Genomic DNA, 21,838 nt, shown 5'->3' with positions numbered 1-21,838 from the left:
CCTCTGCAATGGCATGGTCTGACTCACAGCAAGTCAGTTTGTGGCCTTATGTCCTTTTAGGAGCTGAGATTTGTTGCAGAGTAAAACTACTTCAGGTTTCCTCCACTGTCCTTAGGAACATGTATTAGGCATTTCGTACCTGGTGGGACCTGATGGTATTTTCAGGAGTTTACATTGTTTTCAAAGTAAATAATAAGACATTATTATTTTTGAAGAAGTCACTCTGGTTGATCAGTTTTCTTCTGTGTTCACTCATCTTATAAAATGTAAATCACTTTCATAGTCCATTGCTGGTTTGTTTTTTTTTTTTAATTTACTTTTTTTTTCCCCTGGGGCTGCTTAGATGGTAGTAGTAGCCTCCTTGCAGAAAGATGTAAGAATTTTAAATGAGTTTCCATCTGGTGTTGGTTTTGGCTTGGAACAGGAATAAAAATGCAATGCTTTTTTACAAAGTAGAGGGTTTTTTTTTTTCTCATAAGTAAAAAACAGACTTGAAAAAGCAAAATGGAAATTTACAGATTTCCAGAGCCAGGTCACTGAGTTATGGCCTTATATGAGTATGCAGCCGAATGAAACCAAAACCTGCCCTACGTGATGCATGTGCAAACTGGGGGGTCTGTAGGCAAATCAGAGCTGGTAGGGCTTCCCAACAGCTCCCTCAGCAATGTAGCTGTGCAGCTGAGATGCTGTGCTCTTGCAAGTCATTAAGTTAGCTCTACTGGTCTTCTGTAGTTAACCCAAATACAGTTCCCATGCCTGCATTGCATTCTGGACTGGATCATTCTGTGTACCACTTCTTTGGGTGTTGGCAGTCCAATAGGTACTTAAAATCCTGGTGCTGGTTTGGAGAAAACTAGGCAGCAATTTTGGGTGGGAAAGTTAGTGTTGATTTCTTGAATTTTTCTTTTTTTTCCCCCTTTCTCATCACTCCTGCTTCTCACCTGGCCCCAGCAGCTGTGGCTGGATGAGGTGGTTGGCATTTCTGTCTGGGTGTGTGCTGAGGCTTTTGCAGAACTTGGTTTTGTGGCGTTTGTCCAGAACACATGGATAGTGTTATAATGAATGGGATGAGGCTCCTTGAGAGCAGGGTTTGAGGTCTGCTCTTCTTCCTCAGTGACTGCCATTATTCAGTGCCTTTGGTGCTTGTGTGTTGCTGTCCTTCAGCTCTGTGCTCTGCAGGCTGCAGAAATGACCCTGGAAGGTGCTTTGCCTTCGTGCCACTCCAATGTGAGCAATGTGCCTAGCTTGAGGTGCCTCCATAGGGAAATCACATCACTTCCTATGGAGGACTGGTGCCTGAATGCACCTCTGAAAGTGAGGAGTAGTAATGCAGGACATCATTCACCATGGCTGAGACCATTTCCTTATGAGGTCAAAAGTATCTGGGGGGCATATTTATTATTTAATAGGCTTTTTTTGACGTTTCAAGTAGTTTTTCTTGATGTCCTGCCAAAAAAGAAATAGTTATTTCAGTAGTAATTTTACAAAACCTTTATGATAAGAAGCTGACCTGAACTCAAAGTGATTTTTTGATGGATCTGCAGTTTTGCTCTTTTTCTCTCTGTGTGTGTGTCCCACTTTCTAAAAACCGTATTCAGCAATTCTAGTGACTTTTGGCTGTGTTTTTAGATGCTTGCAAAAACAGTAGATGGTAGAATTTTGGCTAAGCAATTCTTTCCTTAGATTTGTGCTAATATGGCATTGCATTCCTTTTCCTGTACTAAGTCATCAAAGTTGAAGGGAGTTCTCACGAATATGATAAAGAAAAGTTGAATTTCCATAAACAGAGTTGTGTTGTACCTGTTACCCAAGTAGTTATAATTTAGTGCACAAATATAATATGTAGCTTGAAATACACTTAATTGTGTTGGAAACAATTTCAGCAGCAAACTAATAGTATGCTTTTTTGATTTCTGGTTTATATCTGGTGTTTGACAACTTGAAGCTGTTATCTCTGCTGTGTTCCCCTTTTTCAAAGGAACAAAGATTCACAGAACAGCACAGAATTGCTAGACTGAAGGTTGAAAAATAAGGAGAAAATTTACAAAGTCCCCAGCTTCCCCAGGGAAGGTCAGTGTGATACTGGGCTGTACTTACAAGCCATGTCCAAGTACACAGGATGTGCCATAGCATGTGTTGAATGGGGAGGTGGAGTTTTGCAGCTTTCAAAGAAACAATGCTGCTTACTTCTGTGTTTGTTTGTTTTTTAATTGCCACAACTTAGAGTGTAAAGTGAAATAACCCAGCTTTGCAGACTTGGAGCTGTATGTAACCCATTCAGTTTGGAGCACTTCTGAAAAGGAGCTTCAGCTGTTTGGGTACACTGGGAGAAGAGTTCTTATAAACAGAAGAGCATCCTTTTAGCCAAATGGATCTGAGTAAAATGAAAATAAAAATAAAGTGAAAATTAATATTGCAGCTGAGCCAATGAATTACTGCTGGAAGAGGCAATCCTTATTCTTTAAGTTTGTTTTGTGGGATCTTTTGCCCCCCATAATGTGTGATGTGGCCCTGCCCTCTTGTTTCAGCCAGTGCCATGGCTTGATTTTATATAACACCAAGTGTAAGTTAAATACACTGCCTGTATTCATCCTACTCCCTGTGGAGGCTGCTTGAAAGAATGCCAGACCAGGCACAGGAAGATCAGGAGGTGTGAGAGAAAAAGTTGCCCTGAGCTTCTCGTGGTCTGGGAGGCTTGGGGTGGGCTGAGTCCACCAATGAGTGGGAGCCCTGCTGAACAGAAGCAGTCTGGAAATCTAAACTAAAGCATTTCTGATGAATGGGGAGGAGGATCTGTTTGTTGCAGAGGAGCAAAACTTGTGTAGTTCTGTTGTTTCACAGGGCACAGTGATGTTGGATTTTTGGGTGCCTTGGGTTGTATTTTTTCAGAAGCATCCACAGTTTATTGCTATAGGGAAGAGATCTATTTTGCTAGCTGGAATTACCTAAATTGAAGACAGGCATGACATGCAGTAGTGGGTATTCATCTCCATTCAGCTTCATAGAAGGTAAAAATGCAGCTTTCTGCTCTTGCACAGCAAGATATTAAGGATTCATATCACCATTGCTGTTGTTTGTGATCTGTACCTCAGTCAGATATTGCTTGTTTTATGCCTGTGTTGTGCGTGTGAATTCCCAGAGGTGTCAGTCCTCTGGGTTTCCTTCCAGGGGTGGTGAGGAAGCAGCTGATCCCTGCAGCATGCTCTCAAGAGACAGCGCTGTGAGAAATTGCCTCTTGCCTCTAACAGAACCTCCGGCAGCAAAATGGTTACTGAGTCTGTTTTACTTTGTGTTTTACTATTTGTGTTCCTCTGACAAAGTACATATATACTAATTGTCCTGTTGTGATTACAGGGTGCAGTTTCCTTGTTCATTATGTGCCACTGCCAGCTTAAGGACCTTTGACACTAGTTTGGCTTTGAGTTTTGCAGACATCAGATATCTGCTAGAAAAGAAAATGCTGCAAAGCATGAATGGACCTTGAGGAATAAATATTTCTAATCCTTCCCCAGCATAAGCATCAGCAGTATAAAGCTCCTGTGCTGTGGAAGACTGCTGCAGGTGGTGGGGGGGGTTAAATCAGTCACCACCCTGACAGATGTCTGATAGCTGGCCTGGCAGTGGGACACTGCAGCAGCATCTCCAGAGAGAACAAGATGTGCATGAGCTCAGGTCTTTCGCTTTCTCCATGAAAGATTTATCCTTTCACAGAACTTTGTATCAGTGTTAGATGTTTTTGAAAAGCCTGTGCAAGTAGATAGTTGTTTAACCATCAACAAGCCTGTTGATTGTTATTTAGTAATTGTAGGTGTTGTCGTGTAAGGATTGGGTTATTCCTGTGAGACACCAAGCAACTTCTCCTGTAGCTGCTATGGGGAAAGAGTGATTCATGACACCTTAACAATTGATCAGTCTTGAGCTGCTTTTTCTGTTTCTTCATCCAAACCAAGAGGTTGACTTAGTTTGCTGCATGTTTACTCACAACTCAACCAGTGTAGTAATATGAGATTATGAATATGAATATGAAGATTAAACCTGCCCTGTTTTGAGGCATCTTGCTGAGTGAAGTTGCTCCTTTGGATTGCTGTGTTGAGCACTAGTGACCTGGTGCAGTTGTTATGTGAAAGACTATCTCTGAGCCTCGCATGGTCCAGTCACTGACTCAGATATGTACATTACCTGGTCTGTTGTAAATTGTTCAGCCTCAGATTTATTGCTGTTCACAGCTGCACTCCACCAAACAGAGCAACTGAAAGGATTGCTTTAGAAGAAATGCACTCAGGGCCATTTATAGACCTTTGGGTTTTCTGTGAGTGAAGATTTACCCTAATATTAACTTTGGGCTTCACTCAAATGGAGGTATTTATTACTTGCTTATTCTTACCCAATGGAATGTTGAAGTTATACAATAGATTTGTGCTATTAGCTAGCATAAATTGCTGCTTTGTTTATCATGTAAAACATGCAATCTTTATATAGGTGCTTTTTGTTTGTTTTGTTGTAAAGGGCCTGAAATGAAGGAAACCATAAGAGCACAAAATCACAGTGTAGCTAAGGTTTACTGGTAATAGTGTGTGCTTGCATATTATCTTTTGTCAGTGGCTCTGGATATGTTTTGCAGACTTTCAGCAAGCCTCTACTGTCTTGGAAATTAGGAGTTAAGAATATTAGAAGATGTTAAATTGCAGCAGTAGGTGACAGTAGGTTCTTCACTCAATTTGCCTGCCTAGTGTGGGGAGGTTTGGCTGAATTCCTGGAGATCTGTCTTATCTTGCAGGGACTGTGGTGTAAGAATGGTTAGTCTTGAGTATTCTCTGACTATTGAGATAGTTTTATTTGTGAGTAATAGGTCACTTTGGCTTTCTTTGTGTCTTTTAATTTCTCCTTTACTGGTTTGTCACTTCTTTGGATCTTGCTATGGTTCTCTGGTTTGGAAGTCATGGAGAAAACTCCTCCAGCTCTGTGTTTTGTGCACAGGTTATACCTCAACTGAGGGTCTCCAAGCATCAAAATAAGTGATTAGTACACTTGTAGAGGGTGTTACAGATTCTCTCTTCCAGGTTGTGCTAAGACACCTGTCAAGAAGCCACAGGTACTACATGTGGTGATTTTAAGTCAGTTTGTAAACCACCCTACTGTGAGCTTGTACAAGGCCCCTCTCCCTGTAAGTAGTAAAATAAAATCCTAGATCTCTGTGCTGTTACTCTGTGTTTAGCCTCAGCTATGATTTTTCAATGACTTATTTTAAAGAAATCTTGTAAATTATGCTGGTTCAACTGATAGGTAAAAAAATAAATACAGATGCTCATATTACAGTATCCTAATCAATACATCTGTATGGTTGCAAGTGTTTGCTTTTACTGTACTCGAGTGTGGGTGATTCAGCCTAAGGAGTCTGAGGTTTGTTGTCATTTCTGATTTTCTCTCTTATTGTGTAAATAAAGGCAACATAATCCTTGCTAAAAGCACATCCCTGAACAGGAAACAGAGGGTTGGGAAGCAGGTTTCAAGTGCAAAAGAAGGACTCGATCTTTACATTATCAGGTGAAATAAAATCATTTGTTCAAAACCTTTAAAGTGTCTGTCTTTTCCCGACTGTAATAACTGTTGTTATGTTTCATTTCCTCCAGTAATCACCACTGCTTTTTTCTTTTTACATAAAACTTGACTATCAACTTTACTGTGGACAGGGTCCTATTGTATGTATGCACTGGTGAATAAGCTACTGCGTGTGTCATGGGGAATGTCTGCAGTGAAACTGTGTGTGTGTGAGATTTCTTTAGTTTCTAGATGTTAGTTACTCAGCAACATTTAGAATAAGCTTTGCTGGAGTAATAGACTGATTGGAAGAAAAGTGATTTAAACAGTTTTGTTTTTTTAAAGGAAGTTAATTTGTTCTAAACATGTAATGGCAGTATAGTGTTTTAAATGTTTGTTATTTTGTATCTTTGGCTTATATTATACGATTGGTCTTGTTTTATGCATCAGAAAATTGATGTTAATTGTGAAGCAACAGTTGTGCTTTGAGAATGAAAAATGGTAAGTAGAAATTTTAGTCACTATTTAAAACCAACCCTTTCCTCTCAGCTGGAGAAAATGCAGCATATGTTTGGAGAGAGCAGACTCCTGTGCTGTATTTGTATTTACAGGCAGATGCCCTTTGTTTAAGAATGAAGTTTTAAAATAGTTAGCTAGACTATCTGCAGTGTCAGTACAGTTTGGGTTCTCTTGTGGGATGGCACTGGAGTTCAGAAAGGGCAGGAGAAGGCACATGTGGTTACTGGCCACAGCCTGGGCTGCTGGGGGGGCTGGCAGCACCTTGGGCCTCTGTGTGCCTGTATTGGGTATACATGGCAAGGTTTGAGTAGTGGAGGGCTACAGGGGTGGCATCTGTGGAAGCTGCCAGGAGCTTCCACTGTGTCTGACCGAGTCAATGCCAGCCAGCTCCAAGAGGGACCCACCCCAGGCCAAGGCTGGGTCCATCCCTGGTGGAGGTAGTGCCTTTGGGATGGCAGATATGGGTGTAAAAATCTCTGTGCAACCCCAGTAGCAGGAAGAAGATAGGAGTGAGAATATGTTACCATTAATATGGTAAGCACATGTTACCAAGAGTGAGAATATGTTACCATTGGTAACAGCTCACAGACCCCAAGGTCAGTGCAGAAGGAGGGGCAGGAGGTGTTCCAGGCGCTGGAGCAGAGATTCCTCTGCAGCCTGTGGTGAGGCAGCTGTGCCCCTGCAGCCCATGGAGGTCCATGGTGGAGCAGAGATCCACCTGCAGCCAAGGAAGACCCCATGCTGGAGTATGTAGATGGCTAAAGGAGGATTGAGTATGTGACCTCATGGGAGGCCCATGTTGGAACAAGCTCCTGGCAGGACCTGTGGTGCTGTGGAGAGAGGAGCCCACTCTGGAACAGGTTTGCTGCCAGAACTTGTGACCTGGTGAAGGACTCATGCTGGAGCAGCCTGTGCCTGAAGGATCGTGCCCTGTGGACAGGGACCCATGCAGTTCATGAAGAACTGCGGCCCTTGGAAGGACTCAGGCTGGAGAAGTTTGTGAAGTGCTGTCTCCTGTGGGTGGGACCCTGTGCTGGGGCAGGGGATTAATGTGAGGAGTCCTTCTCTGAGAACGGAGCAGCAGAGACAATGTCTGGTGACCTGACTTCAGCTCACATTCCCATCCCTTGGCACCACTGTGGGAAGGAGGTGGAGAAAATGAGAGTAAAGTTAAGCCTGGGAAGAAGGGAGGAATTGGGGAAAGTGTTTGATGATTTGATTTTATTTTCTCTATTTGATTTATTTCCCTATTCTGATTTGATTGGCCATAAATGACATTATTTTCCCCAAGTGGAGTTTGTTTTGCCCATGATGGTTAATTGGTGAGGGATCTGTCCCTGCCCATATCTTGATCCTGGAGCTTTCTCTCATCTATGCTGTTAAGGAGGTCAGTAATAGAATAGCTTTGGTGTGCACCTGTGTCAATGCCAGTTCCCCCCATGGAGACCTGGCTTTGGAACAAAATATACTAATTTGAGGGGAAAGAGGATTGTAATTTTCTTTAAAACTTATGCCTTCGGAAGTCTTTTGTTCATTTTAACGTCAGCATTGTTCATTTTAACGTCTGTCTCAGAATCAGTGAAAAGAGTGGATGGTTTGGGGTAATGTTTTAGTATCTGATAGCCTCTCCATTTTTGAGAAGCATAAGTAATTACAAATAAGACATCAGAACATATGCTGAAACTAGGCCAGTGGCAAAATTCAAATTATTTAAAAGTGTTCTTTACTGGGGGAAAATGGACATGACCCTGGCAAGGAAATGCTGTCTCCGGTCTGGGAGGGTCACTGTCCACTGCACCTGAGGAGAGTAAACATGCCAGATGACTTGGGTAACACTTATTTCCTCTCTTGGGGTCTGTTTTATTTAAGCCATCATAATAGAAATCTTTATTTAGCTTATAGGAAGCACAGTCTCTTTCCTGGTTGTCAGGATTCACAGAATTGGCACTACAGCACTGTAGTCAGACACCCTGGTCTGCCATAACTTAGCTACTCCATCCTCTTAGGTTTGAAGGCTGTGACTGTACCAGCCACATAAGAATTGTCTTAAATTTAAGCATAATTCCTCATGTGCCTGTGAGATGACCAACAAAGAAGGATGTAGTAATCTAATGGTCTACTGCCAGTCAACAACCTCTGCAGGGTGAGTTTGGCATACTGGTATCCTTAATTAAGGCTTTATCTTCTGGGGTAGTGTTTCATTGAGTATGGTGAGCACTTAAAAGTATTCTCTGCTGCTTTAATACAGTGATCTTGCAAAAAGATAATCAGCAAAACCTGTGTTATAGTTATACTTGCTGTTATAGTTATACTTGCAAGTTATACTTGCTGAATAGCAATAAGTGGCTTTTTAAAAAATCTTCTTTGTTAAGGTTTAAACGTACAGCAATATGCCTATGGTATAGTAATTATGGATTTATTTTTTCTTTTGGTAAATAGAAATAGGTTTGACTTTTTATTTCTTTTAGCAGACTGTCTTTAGGATAGTTCACAAGCTGCTTGTTGAAAGTACAGGCAGAAACAAGATAAGTTGGAAAGATGATTGGTGATAAATATGCCGGGAGATCAGATGGCAGGTGATGACTGGCATGGACATACTGAGAATTTTAAGGCATCCTCTCAAGTCAAGTTTTTAGACAGATATCTGTCTTGGCATATTACATGGAAAATTATTTTAAGAAATTTTTTATTTGTACATTGATTTGTCTAAAGATTTTGTGAATTCCTGGCTAAATGAATATGTAACTGAAATGGAATTCAAAAACCCACTGATCTTAATTATGAATCTATGAAGGGTACAGAATCTTAGCTCCACTGATTTCATTTGGAGCAGTTTTTGTCTGCTAATTACTGCTATGAACAAAGTTTTCCCCTCAGTTACACCAAAGCATTCTTCATTGATTGAAGGTTATGCCTGAATTATTGTGACTGAAAGTACCTTTGTGGCAGAGCACTTACATAGTTTCTGTTTCATTTTCTTAACTTCAGCTGCTTTGAACTGTAATATTGGGGCTTTCTCAAGCTTTATCTTTATCTAATACTATTGTAGCTTTTGCATAAACTGTTCAATTTGCAGGAGCACTGTAATCTCTGTCAGGTAAATACTTCTCTGGCAAGATATCCAATGTATGGGGACTTGTGTGATGTTTCTCAAGTGAAACCTGGTGGCTGCTTGTTGTACTCTGTCTCCTGCATCTGCTGAAGCTCCCAGTACTCCTGGGTGTTGCCCAGCCTGGCTGATGTTTCTGACATAAGGTATTTCTTTTAAAATGCTTGCTACTGTGGGCAGCAAATGCCAGAAACTTCTAGATCATTGGGGGACGCTTTTGCTTGACAGATGCTGGGATCACCTTTCCTGTTCTTTCCCAGGTGGCAAGGAGCAGCAGGTCTGTCCCTGGGCCAGCTCTTCATCCTCTTCAGACAATGAGGATGATCTACTTGGCTGTGCTGAAATTAGATCAGGATGTGTGGATTTCTGTAAGCTTCTGATGTTACCCCAATTAAATTTCTTTTTAATTTTAAAAAAATTCTTTTATTTTTAAACAGTACTGAAAAAACAGAGTGAGCGGGGAAGAGTTGAGCACACTGGGTACCTGTGTCATCCAAACCATTAGTGCTGGCAGTGCTCCTGGCCTGTCACATGTGCCAGATGTGACATCTTTCAACAAAATTTAAAGGCATGGTGAAAGATTGTGGGCATGGTTTCACATCACTTTGAACTGCTCCAAAATGAATGTTTTAAAAGCTGTTAACAGCAACTGTTTAAGGGTGTCAGTCCATCTTCTTCAAGCTATTACAACATGCCATCTACTCATCCCGGGCATTTTTCTGGCCCCCTGTCTAATCTGATTAATTTGAGGACCCAGCTGAAAGCTAAAGAAGTTGCATCCCTCAAAGAACATGCATCTCTGTGACCATGTCTCTGGGATGAGGAGGGGGAGGCAGTCTGAAGGCCAAGTGCTGCAGAAAAGGACAGTAGGCTTAAATCAGTGTAGATGTAAATCTGTGCAGTTACCATCACTCTCCTGGCTGTGGAACAGCAACTCTTGACTTCTGCTTTCTGCAGCTGAATGTGCATAAAATGATTGCCTGTGAGCACTACCTGTTCATACATGGAGTTCAACTTGTTTAGTCCAGGACTGTGTTCTTATTTAAGTTCTGCCTGCATGAAATTAAAGGCTCTTCCAGCTCTTGTTTTTTGCATATTTCAAATTTATACTGAGCTTAATTATACTAAATTTCACTGTTGCTTTTGAGTATGGGAATAAGTTAATTTTAAATTGAATTAGCTGGTTTTGCAGGCATGTAGAGTGTGTGCCTGTGTCCATTCACATGCATACTTATACATATGAATATACACATATATACACTCTTATCTCTGACATGAAGTCTTGAAGCTGCTAGTTCTTCCTCAGTAGCTCTGAGAATAACCAGCTTCCCAGGTGGGTAAACTGGAGTTATAAAATGGGAGTCATTGTTCTTGCCATTTGTGACTTCAGCAGAGATTGTAGGTGCTTACTTCACATATTGCTTTCTAGCCACTTCTGGCACTATTTAGGTTTTGAAGGGTCTAATGGAGAATTTTAATGTTTTTGACTTTAACGTGGTCCCATTTCAGCTGTCTGTGTTCAGCCATGGTGTGTCACTGGTCAGTGATTTTGTTTCCTAGAGCTGTAATTCTGCTCTTGAACACTAACAAGTTCCATTTGGAGGTGACCTGTGAGGAAAATTACTTTTGAACACAAAGAGTTTTGAATTTTATTTTTCAGTTGTGGCACAGACCTCAATTTAGGTTCGGTCGCTAAATTTCCTTTGATTTACTGGAAGCCTCCTCAAGACCTTTATCAGCATTTCAGTTCAATTTGTTCTATCATATGCTGTGCTTCTTGTTGTAGAGCACCTTTGCTTTCATAATACTTTACATCTTTTGTCACAGTTCAGCCAGAGAGGATCAGTACATAGACAGCCCCAGAACGCTCCTGTCCAAGCCAGCTTCTAGTCTTTGTCAGTGCTCATTTTGGAAGCTATCCAGTCCTGATGTCTCTGTTCAAGGGGGTTTTTTTTTGTTTTTTTTTTTTTGCTGTACTGATTAACTTAACTGTTTTGAGTAAATTTGACCACCTGTGGCTACTGCTGATCCTGCATTCCTGCAGTACCTCCAAGCAAAATGCTAAACATAGCTGGCATTCTTGAAATGCTAGGACAAAGCACTGCAGTGCACATCCAGGGCACTCTTTGGGGGGAAAATCCCTGCTCCTTATTCTGTCTTAAAATCAATTTGGGCACACAGTGTTGAGAGATGAGATTCCTCACACTGTGGTTATATTTGACTCCCCTTGGTTTCTTACTGACATGGATGATTCTGCATAAATTGGAAAAAAATTCAGTGTAATTCTCTGGAATTGAGGTCTTAGATAAAACAAAGAGATGACAGGAGGTTTCAATTCATAGCCAGAAATGACAGGGATCTAAGTGAGATAGAGCAAGGCAATATTATTAGTTAGGAATTATTAGGGAATTTTATTGCTTCCTTTTGGAGCAGCTGGTAACAGCTGCTTAAATCAGGTCTGCTCTAAGATGGCATTGCTGTCTTTTCATGAAAGTGATTTAGCAATGTACAGGCTATTTTACTGAAGAGTCTGCAATATTGAAGTGAAATCTTAATTTCTGTGGTTTGACTTTCTAGTATTGACATGATGCATATCTATAACCATTTGGCTGTTTAATTAAGTGTGTGAGATGTCCTGTAGGGAAATTTCCTTTCAATTCAGGAGGAAATTAATTTGAAATCTTGTTGATTTAATACAGACATAGATGCTTCTCATGTGTTTTGTAAATGAGCTTATTTTAAAAAATAAACAGAAACACAGCACTTGTTAATAAAAGTCTAGGTCTTAAAACTTTAGGAGTGGAGACCTTGGAAAGAACATAAATGAACATATTTTGGGCAAAGCAATATATGTAATAATTGTTCTGCAGTATTACTGTTGCTCTTCAGTTTAATAAACCTCTTTTAAAGTGAGTGTCTTTTGGAAAAATTTCCTAATCAATACTGGATTCTTATTTTTATATTTTATGAGTAAATGCCACATCAGACTTCTGAGCATGCATTGTAGCTCTTGGAGGTGTCATCATACATGAGCAGAAGTTGTAGCTGAGAAATGCCTTTTCTTTTTTAAAGTAGAATTGCTGATTGCAGTCTTAGGACATGTGGTTGTTTGGATCTGATGATTTGTCTGCAATTGTTGGAAAAGAATTTTTCAATTAAATTAAGAGTATGCTTGCATGTTTCAGGGTAGAATATTGGCTCAGCTTAGAGGAATAAACTCTTGAAGCCAATAGGATGGTAAAGGAAAACTTGGTATAACTTTTGGTAAAGGTGTAGTAAATGCTGTTCTGCAGTTTGGATCATACTGAGAAGAGTGGCAACTCATTGGTCCATGCAGGAAGCAAATGTAGGATACAGGACCTGCTTCTCTGTCATGTGAGTACCAAATTTCTTGTCATGTGACAGACATTCTTTGAGATTTTTCTTTGAGTAGTGGTTCTCTGGACCTTCCTGTACCTGATAAGTTTGTATCTTCTCTTCCCTGGAAAAAGTATTTTTTCCTGTTGTTTCTAGAATAGTTAATTATCATTTTCTCAGGTGAAACTGCAGCATCTCTTCTGTCAGAGATCTCAAGTTGATTAAAAAAAATACAGTAAAACCAGTAGAAGTAAATGTATTAGATAAGAGATTTTAGGCTCATAGGAGTTTTAAGACAGTAGAAATGTGAGCATGTTTTTTGAAGATGTTTGGAACATTAATCTCATTCTTTTCATCAGGTGATTGTGCCATTAATAGGACTCCCTATCAGAGGCAGTGAGTTGAGAAAATATTGCATAGCACTAGAACTGTAGTGTTAAGTGAAAAAAGCAACTGATAAAATATTTTTACTTCCTTAAGTAATCAACCCTAGATAGTGAGTCAGCTCACCAGCAATGATGATTAATAAAGGAAAAAGCTAAACAAATATTTCTTCTGTTAACCACTAGTTCTTCTGAGCAAGAAATAATTCCAAGTACTATCTGACCCTGTTTTGTTAAACAAACCAAACAAAAAGCCAACCCAAAAGCCCCCAAACCCCAACAGCTCTTATATTTGAAGTGATGCAGATGGAATTAAGGCAGAAACACTATTATAAGTAGCTCTCAAACCTGTTCTATTAAGTATGTATGCAATGGTCTGTTCCAAAACTTTCAAAGGCTTGCATAAGGTCTTCTAGTGTGGGGCAAAAAAGTGCTATAATATTTTTTAAAAGTTTGTCCCACAGCAAACCACAGTGACAGAGAGTTTTGTAAGGCAGATGAGATGATCCCTTTTTACAACTGAGCACATATAGGCAAAAAATTTTGGAATATGTTGCCCTGGTGTGCAGAATCAGTATGATTTCTGTAAGTACATGCTGTTGAAGTTAGAAATTCTTCATTGTCTTTTAGCTAGCTTTGAAGCTCAAGTTATGAGGTCTTGTAACGGCATCATTAACATTGATTATGACTGAAGCTGGAGAGAGACATGAGCCTTTATTCTGTCCCTTTTTTCTTTTTAGTGCAGTCATTTTAGGCATGCAGTCTAAGAGTCTGCCTGGGCATTAATGAATGCAGTGTGCTCTCTTGCTGCATCAGCCTTCCTATACAGATTTTCTTGGGTATATGAAAATAATGTAAAAGAAATAGCATGCAACGACAGAAATGTGCCCTTCTAATGGCATATTAAATCTGCAGTATGAGTGGATGCCCAGGCTAAGGCAAAAGCTGTGTGAAGGCCAGGTGTGCTGGCAGACTGGCTGCCTAAGCAGGATACTGAAAGGCAGAGTGTGCCAGAGAAGCCAAGCTGACATTGCCAAGTGCCTTGTGTCATGATATCTGTTATCTCTGTGCCTTGCCCTGGTGTGGTGGGTCTCAAGGATGCTCTAAGATGGAGCACTTTGTTGTGTGCAGCATAAGTTGTGGAAAGTACTGAAGAAAATCAAGTAGGGTTGTGTGTCGGGTCTCCTGCCCACCCAGGGACTCCAGATGTGGGGTTTCCAGTCCCGGATTGGGGTGACCCCGAAAGATGGAAAAGTCTCTCCTCCAACCCGTGCCTTCTAAGAAAGACTCAGTAGTCTTCTGTTGTCTGTTCTTTAGGTTGTTTATTGTTGTTTATCTAAAAGATTCTTCTCCTGAACTGCTGTGGCCCGTTCAGCAGGTCAGACAAAGGCACACTGCCCTCCCAGGGGGCTGGTGCCATCTTTTATATCATATATTATGTACTACATGTTTATACCTTTTCCCCAATACCTACTATCTATATTGAATGGTGACTTTCTACTCTAGACCAATCTGTGAGTGCCAACACCACCAAAGACATGGAGGCTAGGAAGGAGAAAGAAAGAGGACAGGGCACACCCAAATCCCTCCATCTTAGAATCCCCTGACCCCCATGTACAAAGCTTGGACCCCTGTGTACAAGGCTTAAAACCCCCCTGTACAGCACTCAGAAATCCTACCCTTTACTTCGTGATTACTTCTACTATAATATCTAAACTTGTGTGTGTGGCTTGTAATTCTTCATACAGAGTTAGTAACTTGCTCCACGGGCTAAGATCAAAACCCCACGTGTGTCTTTGGCTGCATGCCAGGGTCTCAGAGCCCCCTGCCAGCAGCTCTGGCCATCCAGGACACCCAGAGGGATGTTCTGGATTCCGACAGTTGTGGAGCAGTATACAGTGGTAATATATTCAGAATAGGAATTAGCAACTTATGTGACTTACTGGGAGAATTTGTGCCTAAAGCATAGGTGATAATGCCTTTTTAAGGAGGTGACTTGCAAATTCAGATTTTCTTTCAGCTTCACAGTGCACATTTAATAACCTGTTTTCATTCAGACAGAGTTATAAGCGAAGGCTGAGTGTGGCTTCATTTTAATTTATCTTAGTTTAGCTAATGCTTTGAGAAATTATTGTCCTAATGGTGAGAAAGTACATCTCTTGGGAAGTGTCAACAAAGGACTACCTTTTTGGGGAAACTGTTCCTGGTTTGTGGAGCTCTTGAGCTGAGCAGATGACATAATATTTTAATGTGATCTTGTGAGAGGGTTTATTGCATTTCTGTGTCCCCATTTCTTCTGTAACTGCTTGTCCTGGTTTGCTGGGTTTGACTTGTTAATGTATATGCAGAACCTGAGGTGGAGAGAGAATTACTGAGAACATGCTTGAGCCCTGGAGGGGGAAGGATGACTTCAGTTTAAATGCTGCCTCCATGTCCCTTGGGTGTATGATGTGGTAGAGTGACTGGATCTCCTGCATTATTCATTGCCTCTAGCTTCTACTGTGCCGTGGGTGTTTATCACATGAATAGTTGTGCTGTGGGTTGCTGCAGAAGAGGTGTGTGTGTGACCTGAATACTCATCACCCACAGATCTGTAAGTGACAGATAAAACCTGGTCTCAAGTATGGTGTGTCTGCTAAGAAGTCACAGAGATGTTTTTCTCCCCAGGCAGCTCATGGAAGAGCATCTTCAGTTGCTTCTAACCCTCATGGTTGGTCTCTGTCACATATATTTGCTTTCAATTCCTTCTTCAAAATATGATGCCTGTGTGAAAGTTATTCCTAAAATATATTCAAAAATTGTTCATCTAGTTGTGCTGCACCCCCTTGTGCTAAGAATAAGATTTTTGGAGAGAAATTCCAGACTGCTTTGTTTTCAAATATTGATTGAAGTTTTTATTTCTACTTTTAAGGTTTTTAAAATTCTTTTTAACTCAGCTGCTTAAGTGTTTTCAAAGCATACTTGTTTCACTGCTAAAGTGCTATCAGCAAATTGTGTGTTGGGCTTTTGTGAGCTCTAAAATTTGGGTCAGGGCAGATGAGGAAACAGAAAATATGGCTTGATTGCTGAGGGGAAAACATGCTGCAGTGGTACTTGATTGAAGAGTTGCTGTTGAACAATAATGTACCCGTGCTGATTGTGCTGTGCTTTTGGCATAACATCCCAGAGACTGTCAGCCTCAGCCCAGATGTTTGCTCAGGCAGTTCTGTACTAGCAGGAATTGTCTGGTTCTTGTTGTGAGCCATGGTTGCAGTGATACTGAAAGCTGGAAAGGAGTGGGCTTAGGGACAGGAAGGGAGATACAAGGCTTCGTTGTGCTGCTGGGATGATGCTCAGCACATTGCAAACCTGCTTCAGGCAGGGCCCTGAACTGCTGGAGCTGGGTTCTGGATGTTTCTAAACTTTCCCTATTCCAATGGCTTTTGCACATGGGATGTATGTGTGCTGAGACCTCACACCAGAGCAGCATATGTCTCTCTCATATGTCTCTCTGGAACTCCTTGCCCTGGCTGTCTGGTTCACCCTTAGAAAGCTGAATTAGTCACTAGTGAAAATACCAGTTCTCTCAGGCTGTAAGTGTAGGGTATTCCCATGAAAGCTTTTAATGGTGAGGTAGTATGATTTGTGTGTAACTATAGTGGGAGAACACAATTCAAAGTGGGCTTTTTGGAGTGCACAATGTGACAGAACCATGTGAGCTGAAGCCAGTGCTGTGCACTGGGAGATATCAACTACTCCAAGGCTGAAGATGAATTCTGCTTCGGTGTCCCCCAGTGCTTTGCTTTCTTCTGCTTTGGTGTCTGTGCAGCACAGTTCAGCAAACAATAAGACTTGAGAAAAGCAGTAAGTCACGCAGCCAGAGGACTGAAGTAATACCCTGGTGTTTGGGAGCAGTCACTGGCAACGTGAAGGTCTGCATAAGTGTTTTGAGGGCAGTGGTGAGGAGAATGAAAATAGAGTTTTGGGCCAGAGTGGCATAAATGTGTTAGTCGCACCCGCACGTGCCACCTTCTGATCAAAACCTTAAAAGGAAGAACAAAAACCACATTTTAGTATCTGCTTTGGATATTTTCAAATAGAAGAATCACTAAAATGAAGGGAGGAAGGGAGGAGACGTGACTATCCTTCATCAATATTGAGACTTTCCCTCCTCACAGTCTCCTCTGCAGTGACCCCTGGTCAGTCTTCATTGTGGGGAGCAGGGAGCAAAGGACACTTGCCTGTGTCCCAGGGGGACCTGAGATCTCCACCTGCCCTTTCCAGGAGGGTGCCCAGAATATGCTTTTTAACCTGAAGGGGAAGAGAGGGACCCTTCCTGCCAATAGTGGAATACCAGATATCTTCAGTTTCATTGGGCTTGTCAGGGTTCATAAATAAAACAGTGCCATGTGCATTTCAGTGTTTTATCTGCTAGTTGGGAAAGAAAGGCTTCTTCCTGACCTTCAAAAATTTGGGAAGGTAAAACCATCCAAGTGATGCAATTTTCCTTTTGGCCCCCTAGGGCAGTAAGTGAATTAATGTGTTTGATGCTTCCTTCTGTGGATCTGGTAAAAACTACTGCCAAAGAAGGTAGGATGCACAGAAAGGTAGATGCTGAAAGTGTCAGGGAATTCTTGGGGTGTGACAGCAGCCTTCTCCACCCCATCTTCAATGAGTTTTTTAGCCATCATTATGTTATGAGAGTCCCCCATGGTTGTCAGGCTGTTTTGTTGAGGTTTGTTTGTTTCTATACTATTTCCAGACTAAGACCCCTAGAAGCCTCATAAAAAATGAAGCTCTTCTCTCCTTTTGGAAACAAACCCCAGCAGCCCAGGTTCTTGGGGTGGTTGCTTGCTGAGGCTTTCTGGGAGGCTGTCTGATGGACTGAAGTTAGACACAGTTAATGTACTTTCTAGAAGGAAAGAGAAAAAATATATCCCTAAAATAGATGGCCATGCTGTACTTATTAATTATTGATGTTACATTGGATGACTTCTTTCTTCTATTAAGAAATTGAAAGAAGAGGTGAATTTTAATGGAGGGGTATGTAGGATCCTGGGATTGCTGTTTAAAAGACAATTTAAGGTAGAGCTCCCAGTCTGATAATGGGAATGTGGCGTGTCTGCATGTCTGTGCATGCCCAAAGGAAGCTGCAGGATGAAAACTGTCACAAGTTTTGTTCTGATGCTAGTTCACTCAGCTCTGTATGCTGAATTCTGTACATACGTAATAGCCTCAATCTCACACATGAGCTCATAACTGTGCTTCCAGTCTAAAAGTGCAGGAATTATGCAGTCTGTAGTTATTTTTCCCAGAGCAACTGGATTCCTACTGACTTTTGCACCCTTTTATCCTGCCCAACAAAAAGGTTTGCAGTCCAATAGCAATATATTGCCATTACTGTAATGGATACAGGAGGAGTGCTCCAGAATGATAACATTCTTAGAATTTGTATTCACTGATTCAAATAGATGGATTTATTTTCATATAGAATGAGCTTTCAATGTGAAGAAGTAGAAGACTATCTGCTGCTCTCCCTGGACAGATATCCCACACCCAGGTCCAGTCTGCTCTTTTCTGCAGCCCATCTGAGAAGCAGTTGCCCATTGGGCAGGGGAGAAGAGTTGATGAATATTTTTGATTTTTTGTGTCAGATTTAAGATGTAGGTGGATTTAAATCAGAGTTCCTCATTCAATGTCAATAGAAACACCTGAAGATCTTGGTGGTGCAGGTTATTTTATTATAAAAGGACAGAAAAACCCCCACAATGTTATTGCTGAGCGACCCACCATTAATCTAGTGTGTGTGCTTCAGGAGAAAGAGTTTCTAAAGTAAAGAACTGATTTTCGTACTGAATAACTCCAGCTGAAATTTGGTGATTTGAAACCTGCCCTCTTTTGAGACCTGAACTTTCAAGTCCCTTACCAATAACAAGGAATTGGAAAGGAGAACTGTAAAACAAGCTACCCTCTTAGCTGTTAGCAGGAAGCCACCAGGCACAAGCTGCAGTGGGGAAGAAGGAAGAAGCTGCAGTGATTCCTAGATTGGTAAATTCCTGCTAAACCTCAAGAAAGTAGATTTGGCCTGAGTTTAAATGTTACAAATCCATGGGGAGTCTGTCAGATAGAAGTCTGTTTGGAGACATGTACAAAAGTATGTTTTGCTCTAGCTTCTCAGGAAGAGCAATAATTCCCATTTTTTTTCTATGCTGACTGGTGTTTTCTGTTTGGTTTTATTATTTCTAGCTGAAATTCTGTAATGTGCTCAAGATCAGTTTTCACACTGGTTTCTGTGACATCACTTCTTTCTTAGGCTAGGTGAAGACAGGATTGCAGGTCTGTGTCCTATGGAAATCCAAGTACCCAGAAATCCCATTTAAATATATGTAGCCATCACCCCATTTTTGCAAAAGAAGAAAATAAGGACAATTTAACTTTTTTAACTTGCACCTATTATTACCTCAACCAGCCAGTTGTTTGTTTCAGTAATGGTAATGTTATTTACTGTTTTGTCATCTGTGGGCTTTAAACATTTGCTAATTACTTCTCTACTAAGGGTGTCAGTGCCTGCATGTTACTGCCTTTCAATTTGCTGCTTTTAATAAAGCCCTAAATGAGTTATTGCTGCTTGCATAGGTCTGGGAGCTGAGCTGGCTCCACTATTGGCTGAGTCTTTCTTGAAATATGAAGATTTATAAACAGGATGAAAAAAGATTCCTCTCTTCATTTTCAAGTCTGCCAATTTTCAAGGCAGGCAATGTGGTAAAAATGTGGGTGGAGAAGTGGACATTTTCAGCAGGATTCAGAGGAAAGGAAAAATACTCAGGGTGGTGGATTCTCGACTGGGAAATAGAAAATGTTGGGTGTGTGGCAGCACAGTTTCAGGAATTTATGCCATCAGTGTTAAGATCCTATTTGGTCAGAGGTCAAATATCTGTTGATGGAACTTTGTTTTGCAATTTTCTGTTTGCTGTTTTGTTGCATAGGCTGGTCATTCCTACCTTTGAGACCTGTATTTTGTGTTTCAGTCTTTCCTCTGATCTCAGAGCTGGCAGCTGACCTTATCTTAGTTTGTGTCAAAAAACTGTCTCCTTTCAGGAGTAAAAAGATTTTGAGTTTGAGATTATTTTATTATCTTGGAGCTTATTGATTTGATTACTGTTACAGTTGCAGTTACTCTAGGCATGGTTTAGAACAAGTTTGATATATAGGATGAAAACAATTAATTATGAAAATGACAATGCCATGACAGACAGATGCATCTTTTTGATTATGTTGGGAAGAAATCCTTTTAAATTATTTGGAAAAGCTGCCGTGTATGCTTAGCCTGTGAAGAAGTTTGGGGTCTCAGTGCTTGACCCAGGAAGTTTTGTTTCTATAAACCCATGTATCTCAGCAGGAACTTCCTGGTTTCTTGGCTTTCCTAGTAGAAAGCTTTTAACAACACGTGTGTTTTCTTTCTCTCCCTCTTTTTTTTCCTCTCTCTTGAATACTGAAATCTGATCATCAGATACAGAAGTGCACAAATGTGCCAAATCGGGTTAGAATATTAGTTTAATAAGCATTGGTATGTTTTCTTCCTGAAGAATGTTTTTTTAAACAATTTATTATTGAAAATAAAGTGAGTATGCTTTCTTTATTTTTTTAAAGCTTTATATTTTAAATTACTTTTTATCTAGCTTTAATAAGTTCTATTTCCAAGTTTCAAAGGACAAATACATATTTTTAGCAAGAATGTGTTTAGCTCTCTTAAATGATCTGTTTTGTCTCAGCGCTTTCTAGGATTTATAGTTCTTGGGTTTCTGTTAAAAAGAAAAAAGAAAAACATAAACCTCCCTTAAAATGAAATATAATTTGGCTTGATTTACCCTGGTTTTTGCTTTAATAAAGAAAAAAATATTACATAAGCTCTACAGCAGATGAGATTTGTATCTTTGGTCTTGCATATTTATTTTCTCTGCGTGGGGAACAAACAAAAAGTTGAACACCACCCTGAATCCTAGAACATAGTTTGACTGACAGATATGTTGCTGCTGCTGGAGAATCTTTTGATGGGAGGCTAACCTCATTCTGTGAGGTTTTATATATATTTTGGTATATTTGTGGCATTTGGTACTGAAAAATACATGTATATTTTTCAGTACCATATGCCACAGCATTAATGTAACCACTTGCCAGGGGTAAAATGACTGTGGTGCAGTGTACAGACATTGCAAAAATAAATTATATACTTGATGTCTACTGAACGCAAACATAATTGAAAACATGATTCTTTATGAACTTATTGTTTACTGAGCACTTCTTGCTGCTTTTTCATAACTCAGACTCATGTCTGTCATCTGGATTAATTTTCTTCATGATATTTGGTGTTCGTGCAGGGGAAAACTGCAGCTCTGTGTTGCAGAGTGGATAGAGAGAGAATTTAAAGCGTGCTTTGCAATGTGTCTCTTACCTACCTGAGGTGCCATAGCCTGGCAGCAGGTAGTGACACCTGCTAGGTTTGGGAAGATCCCTGCACTGTGATCCTCTGTTCTGCTTTTAGTTCTCCTGTGTGCACGTTGTAGAACATGGATGGCTTTAAGGATGTAAACTGAAGGTGGCTGCTTAGGTTACTCAGTCATTTGTCACTGCTCCTCTGATTCCCAGGCTCCTGCTGCTTCTTCTGGTATCCTGCATCTTTGCAAGCTCAGTCGTTTTCATTAATCCCTCTTGACTCTTCATAAATTAAAATATATGATTTGGTTTTGTTTTGCAGCTTGCCTGATTTCTGCAGTGACTGGAGGGGGTGCTGGTGCTCCAGAACTTGGTGCTCTTGTACAGGCTTTCCACAAGGAGCTGGGAAGAGTGAGTAACCTGCTCCATATCTGGGGATCCTCTAGGGTGGGGGCACTCTTTCTGAACCTTTCATGTCTCACATCTTAAACGCTGAAGTTTGAGCACAGAAATGCAATAC

General features: G+C 40.7%; 1 protein-coding gene across 15 annotated transcripts in view; it reads left to right on the top strand.

Moving 5' to 3' along the window:
• The window catches only part of APBB2 (amyloid beta precursor protein binding family B member 2), a 165,861-nt gene that overhangs the window by 34,362 nt on the left and 109,661 nt on the right, over positions 1 to 21,838 (top strand). For all 15 annotated transcript variants that reach the window (XM_038136347.1, XM_038136357.1, XM_038136346.1 and 12 more), the window contains exon 2: positions 21,641 to 21,729. The gene's annotated coding sequence lies outside the window, so the exon portion shown is untranslated. The remainder of the gene's footprint in view (positions 1 to 21,640; positions 21,730 to 21,838) is intronic.

The sequence above is a fragment of the Motacilla alba genome, chromosome 4 (genome assembly GCF_015832195.1).
Source record: "Motacilla alba alba isolate MOTALB_02 chromosome 4, Motacilla_alba_V1.0_pri, whole genome shotgun sequence".
Taxonomy (NCBI): domain Eukaryota; kingdom Metazoa; phylum Chordata; class Aves; order Passeriformes; family Motacillidae; genus Motacilla; species Motacilla alba.
The sequence above is the reverse complement of the archived record's forward strand: the minus strand, read 5'-3'. Positions and strand labels throughout refer to the sequence as shown.